Genomic DNA, 7485 nt, shown 5'->3' with positions numbered 1-7485 from the left:
CCCACCCCCGCCCCTACTTTGTTCACCTATCATTTGCCAGGATTTCTCCCTGGCCCCCCTCTCTTGCAGCTTTCTCACACTCCACCCCATCTTCAATCAGTCTGTAGAACGGTCCCCACGGGAGACGTCTCCCGTGCTCCCCAGGGTTGCTGCCTGACCCGCTGAGTTACTCCAGCACTTTGTTTTTTTAAATATACGCTGTGGCTCAGTCCCAGTTGAGGGGGTATGTGGGAAGCGCGGTGAGATATTCTGTTCATCATAATATCGTTCAGTGAGCGCAGCCCACAGGCCGCTCGGTTGAGTGCGGTCCCCCATTCAACTGCTGATGCCCGATGGTGCCGCTGGTGGGCAGAATCAGTGACCAGTTTCACGGCGCAACCGGTAGAACTGCTGCCTCACAGCGGTCTGCATGCATTCTTTGCACGTTTCCCCTGTAACCGGGTGAGTTTCCCCGGATCCTCGGGTTTCCTTACCATCCATAAGACGTGCAAATTCGTAGGTTATTGGCCTCTGTAAATTACCACAAGTGTATTGGGAGTGGAGGAGATAGTGGGATAACACGTGGCGCAGCGGTAGAGTTGCTGCATTGCAGAGCCGGAAACCCGGGTTCGATCCTGACAGGTCCTATCTGTTCCGAGTTTGAAGGCTCTCATTTGGCCGGGCTTCCTCCCGCATGCCAAAGACGCAAAGGTTTGCAAGTGAATTGTCTTCGGCTAAATTGTAATATCTTCCTAGAGTGGAGGATAGTGCTAGTGTACGAGGTGATCGCTGGATGGCCCCCAAGGGCCCGTTTCCACATTGTTTTTGTAACGTCCAAAGTAAAGATTAAACATGCAACTAAATTAAACAGATGGTCGGCGTGCACTTGGTTGCACATTTTGTTTTCTGCGGAGCACCAGAGGCGGAGGGGAGATCTGATAGAAATATACAAAATCATGAGAGGCATAAAGAAAGTTTATAGTCAGAACCCTTTGTGCATGATGGAAATGTCAAAGATGAAAAAGGTACAGGTTTAAGGTGAGAGGGGTAAATGATAAGAGATATGCGGAGCATATTTTTTGTTACACAATATGTGCTGGGTGCCTGGAACGCACTGGTAGAGGTGTTCGTGAAGGCAAATATGATAAAGCAATTTTAGAAGCCGTTAGCTCGGCACAAAGACATGGGTAATGTGCAGGTGGTGGAGATTAGTTTAACCTAGCATCATGTCCGGCACATATAGACAATAGACAATAGACAATAGGTGCAGGAGTAGGCCATTCAGCCCTTCGAGCCAGCACCGCCATTCAATGCGATCATGGCTGATCACTCTCAATCAGTACCCCGTTCCTGCCTTCTGCCCATACCCCCTCACTCCGCTATCCTTAAGAGCTCTATCCAGCTCTCTCTTGGGCCGAAGCGCCAGTTCCTGTGCTGTACTGTTCTGTGTTCCACGAATCACTGACACCTCGAGAAGGTCAATGAAATTCCAAGCCAGCACACACTGGTCAGCACAACGTCATGGGAGCGGAAATTACGCTGTAATTCGGAATGAACAACCATTGATATCAACGGACCCAAAATGCTAGAGTAAGTGAGCGGCGAGGCCAGTGAGTGGAGAGGCCGCATGAGCGACAGTGGGTGACGGGCTTGAGAATGAAGAGAGATTCAGTTCAGTGCTTATTAGGTAAGTGGTACCTCGCCCTCAGAATGAGAGTTGGAAACTGGGATGCGGATCTGGGAATCCATCAGAACAATGATAAATGGGTCCGAGTGGAAGCATGACGTGGATTTTAGTTTTTGTGAAATGATTCAAGTGATCGGGCAAAAATTATTGACTGATCAATGGTAGATTTATTCTTACAACAAACATTCAGGGAAATTCAGTATTCACAGAACCACTCGTCGGCTGTCCGTCTTCAGTGCAATGTGAATAAACCACGTTTGTGGTAGGTCACATGCGGATATTGAATTTATGAAATCATGTGAAGGCCTTGGGTCGGTGCACGGCGATGGGCGGTTGGTATTCTCACGTCGTTTGCAAGCTTTCATGGCGAATCCCGCCTCCGAATCACCCCATCTTTCACTGGAAACGCGACCTAATTAATGGAAGACGTAAAAACAACAAGCACTCAAGAAGCAGAAGTGGTTCCGCGGCTGAAATCACGTGCCCCCAGGGGCTGAGGAACGAGGGCAATCAGGCAGCAGCTTCTGTCTACTGGTTCCGTGACTCCAGGAGACCAGACCGCGCAGCAAATGGAGATTTCTATGCTCTATGAGAATTGAGTGAACCAAATGACGTGTCACAACAGTCTTCTGACTCCCAGACTACTTAATAACATAGCGTGTCAGCGTGGAAACAGGCCTTTCGATCCAACTTGCCCATGCCGACGAACATATCCCGTTTACACTAGCCCTACCTGTTTTCGTTTGGTCCATATTTCTCGAAACGTTGATGCGTGTTTTCCAGAGGCAGGTGTCGGGATTTGATCCCGCTCTTCTTGTGAATCACCTGGAGCAGGAGAAGAATCCAGCATTTCGTTCCGTGATGTTGGTTGGGATTTCGTCGTCGCATTTATTCCCTGTCACCAACTTTCCACAAGAAGGTCGCGGTTCGCCGTCTTCGTGGCCCGTTGATGTTGTTGCTCTTCTGAGCATGCTCCACAAGGCAGTTGGGAAAACACGTACTAGAGATGTTGACGGACTGGCTGTATTGTTTGAAACCTAGAGTGGATTCTGCGTTTTATGTGTTCCAATCCCGTGCATCTCCTGCCCTTCATCGCCGTGGTTCATTAGGTTACTGAAGCGAATCAGTGTCATAGGATTCAGTGTCATAGGATTCAATGCTACACAGGTGTGGCAGGATATAGAATGGATGCGCTACTAATCGACCAATTTAGTTTGCTTGGACACTGTCTATTGTCCATAGTGTTGTAGGGGAAATAATTCGATCAAATCCCAGATTTACAGAAGGACTTCTGGATTAAAGGACGTGTGTCACTCGCCGGACGTTACTTGCCCTCTGAGCTGCTCTGACATTTGTTGCCTTTGTACGTTTCGATTTTTTCTAATTTTGATGCAAGGCCTTGATAGTCAGTGACACGGCGATGATAATGCCGCGACAATTAATGGGAAGTTGATAGATCTTCCGGTGTTCGTAGTGTCATTGTCTGGAACATTCATGTCGTGAAGTTAGCCACCGCGTTAAGATGGAATAAAACGTGAAAGTGGAAATACATATTCGGAGTCACAAGAAAGTCGCTGTGAAGTAATTAGTGTAAAGCGGGAAATCAAATGAAGAATAAACATAACATGAAGACTGGGTAAAGGTGCGCTCCCAATATTGCACCAAGATGCGCGGGCATCCAGCACGCTAGGACAGGTCAGTTCGATCAGCGGAGGTCGAACCGTGTTTTACTTTGTTGAAGGAAGTGAAATAAGAGGCTCCTGCCTGCCACCCCCAGTCCCCGCCCTCCCCAGTCCCCCCCCAGCCCCCCCCCCTCCATGTGAAGCAGGGATGCCCTGCAAATGGGCCGACGTGTTGTCCGTGGCCGTCAAATGCTTACGGAATTGTTGGCAGAGGATCGCAGGGACAAGGCGACCGCCGACTCCGTGACTCCGGGTGTACGTGGCCGTCTTTGTTCAGTGTGAGCGCTGCCGGTCTCCACGTCGCTGAGGGTGTCAGATCCCAGGGTGATGGTGGCTGGGTGTCACCATCTCTGGTGCTGTGGGTAACGGGTCAATGGCAAGGGAATTGCCCGCAGAGAGCCATAGTCAGGGAGATTGCGGGGGAGGAGCGTCATCACCTGGCTTTGAGGTTAATGGATCAGGACAGCCGGGAATCACTGGAACGGGCGAGATCAGCAGCTGTGGTTTGTTGGACGTCCGGGAGTTGACAATTGGAGAAATGGTTCGCAATCGTTGCGGCAACGGTACCTTATGAGTGAAGCACCGAATGCGAGACGACGCAGCCAACTTGAGACACCGTGGTTCCCCCTGGACTGCTCTCAGTGGGCGGAGCCACTAATCACCCGCACTACCCAGGTGACCGGATACTTCATTGCACTCTTCAGTTGCTCCCTGAACTTGGACTGAGTCGCCGCATAAATAAACGTATTGGTGCAGCAGCTGACGTTTCGCAGCCAATATCCGACTTGTGCAAATAGCTTATCAGAATCGCTGCCCTCTGCTCCCGTGCCTCTGGCCTGAGTGTAGATGAACTCCACAACGTACGGAAGCCACAAGAGAATAAAACTGCCCGAGAGGGTGAAGAGTAAAACCACAGACCTCCTCCTGCTCTCCATCTCCGGGTCACTGCATTTCTGATCTTTGCTCTGACCCCTCAGCCTCTTCCGGACTCGGCTAGCAACTGCAATGTGCCGGACTGTCAGAGCGTTGAGGAAGAGAATTGCAACGAAAGGGAGGAACGGCGTTAAAACACGGTCGAACCAGCCAACTGCCACCCACCCGGGATCAGTGAAAGAACTTGGATTTGGAAAGCAGCCCCACGCCACACCGTCGAAGATCTCCCCAGGAATATAGGTGAAGTAATGGGGGACGTTTTTCAGAAAGAGCAGAACGCCGGTTGTTGCGAGAACGACAGTCGCTGTTTCCCCCGTGCAATATTTTGTTCTTAGGGTTTGGTAGCAAATGGCGACAGAACGATCAAAGGTGAAGGTGACGGTGAACCAGACAGAGCAGTCTGTGGCTGACCGGCGCAGAATGCGGATGACACGGCACACAGCGGTGATGTCCAGGAAACTCACCGGGAAATAATATTTATTGATCTGGGACAAAATGACCGCAGTGTTAATGACCATTAGATCCGCCGCAGCCATAGCCACCAGGTAGCGAGTTGTGCAGGTAGAGAGGCCGCACTTTCCGCGGGACAGGATCACGATTGCCATGACATTCACTAGAGAAATACACTGAGGATTAGTCGTCGAGTCAAACAGACAATGTCCGTCCGGCCAATGGAGAAATGACCGTCCGGCCAATTCGTTCATGCCGACCAATTCGCCCCATCTAAACGTTCCATTTCCCCGCGCCGGCCCATACCCCCCAAACTTTGTTATCCATATAACTGTCTAAAAGTCTTTTTAATGTTGTTATTACACATGCCTACAACTTAAGACACCTTTATAGCATTACCGTTCGAATTCTGGTCTAAAAATAATGCAGCCCTACAGTACATAATCTGTCCCCATTGTTCTTGAATTAATGCCCTTGACTAGCCCACTGAATTAATTTCACATATCATGTTCCACTGAATTAATTTCCACATAACATGTCCCACTAAATTAATTTCCACATAACATGTCCCACTAAATTACTTTCCACATATCATTTCCCACTGAATTAATTTCCACATATCAGGTCCCACTGAATTAATATCCACATATTATTTCCCACTGAAATAATATCCACATATCATGTCCCACTGAATTAATATCCACATACCTCGACTCCATCCTATCCCTCCTGGTCCAGTCCCTCTCTACCTATGTCAAAAACACCTCACACGCTCTTCGTCTCTTCAATGACTTCCGTTTTCTAGGCCCCACTCCCTCATCTTTACGATGGATGTCCAGTCATTCTACACCCCCACCCCCCCACCAGGAAAATCTTAAAGCTCCCGTTTCTCCCTCGCCAGCAGATCCAGCCAATTTCGGTCTACTAATACTCTCCTCCGTCAAGGAGAGAAGACTTTTACCCTCAACAACTTCTCCTGCGATACCTTTCACTTCCGCCAAATCCAAGGCGTAGCAATGGGCACTCGCATGAACCCCAACTATGCCTGCGTCTTTGTAGGGTACATCGACCAACCACTGTTCCAGACGTACACTGGGCCTATTCCCGAACTCTACTTCCGCTATATTGAGGACTGCTTCGGTGCTACCTCCTGCAACCATGCAGAACTCACTGACTTCATCAACTTCACGACCAATTTCCATCGTGCACTCAAATTCACTTGGGCCATCTCTGACGTCTCCCTACCGTTTCTAGATCTCACCGTCTCCATCACAGGAGACAGACGTCTACTACAAACCCATTGACTCCCATAGCTATCTAGACTACACTTGTTCCCACCCTGCTTCCTGTAAAGACTCTATCCCTTATTCCCAATTCCTCCGTCTACGCTGCATCTGCGCCCAGGATGAGGTTTCCCATACCCGCGCATCGGAGATGTCCTCATTCTTTAGGAAACGGGGGTTTTCTCCTCCATAGACATAGATATAGAGTCCCCCTTCACCTCACCTTTCGTGGTTGATGAGGCTCTCACTAGGGTTTCTCGATATCCCGCAGCTCGACTCTTGCTCCCCCTCCCCCTATTCGTTACAAGGAAAGAGTCCCCCTTGCCCTCACCTTCCACCCCATCAGCATCGCATACAGCATATAATCCTGCAACATTTTCACCACCTCCAACGGGATCCCACTACCAGCCACGTTTTCCCATCTCCACCCATTTCTGCTTTCCGCAGAGACCGTTCCCTCTGCAACTCCCTGGTCAACTCGTTCCTTGCCACCCAAACCACTACTTCCCCAAGTACTTTCCCCTGCAACAGCAGGAGATGCAACACCTCTCCCTTTACCTCCCCGCCCCCCGACTCCATTCAAGGACCGCGACAGTCTTTTCTGGCGAGGCAGAGGTTCACTTCAACCCTCTCCAACCTCATCTACTGTATCCGCTGTTCCAGGTGTCAATTCCTGTACATCGTCGAGACCAAGCGCAGGCTCGTCGATCATTTCGCTGAACACCTCCGCTCAATCCGCCTTAACCTGCATGATCTCCTGGTTGCTCAGCACTTTAACTCCCCCATCCCATTCCCAATCTGATCTTTCTGTTCTGGGCCTCCTCCATTGTCCGAGTGAGGCCCAGCGCAAATTGGAGGAACAACACCTCATATTTCGCTTGGGTAGCTTATACCCCAGCGGCATGTACGTTGACCTCTTTAACTTCAAATAGCCCTTACTTTCGCTCTCTCTCCATCCACTCACACTTCCCAGTTCTCCCACTAGTACGACTGTCTCCGACTACATTCTATCTCTGTCCCGCCCACTCCCCTGACATCAGTCTGAAGAAGGGTCTCGACCCGAAACGTCACTCATTCCTTCTCTCCAGAGATGCTGCCTGTCCCGCTGAGTTACTCCAGCATTTTCAGTCTACCAATAGCTCTTGAGTCATTGTAACAGTCTCATAAATCGTCTAAGCACCTTTTCTAGCTTACTGTCATATTTCCTATATTAGACTGATCAGAACTGAACTCAATACTCCACATGCTGCTTCGCACTTCCTGTATAGCTATAACATAACGTCTCAACTTCTATACTTAGTTCCCTGACCTAACAAAGCCAGCATGTCAGAAGCCTTTTTCAAGACCTTATGTTTATGCAATACATTTTTCAGGGAACCATGTACTTACACTCCTAAATCCCTATGCTCTACAATAGTCCATGGCCTTGCCATTCTCTGAGTATGTTCTGCCTTGATTTGACTTACCAAAT

This window comes from Rhinoraja longicauda, chromosome 35 (assembly GCF_053455715.1).
Source record: "Rhinoraja longicauda isolate Sanriku21f chromosome 35, sRhiLon1.1, whole genome shotgun sequence".
Taxonomy (NCBI): Eukaryota; Metazoa; Chordata; class Chondrichthyes; order Rajiformes; family Arhynchobatidae; genus Rhinoraja; species Rhinoraja longicauda.
This window is presented reverse-complemented; position numbering follows the sequence as displayed.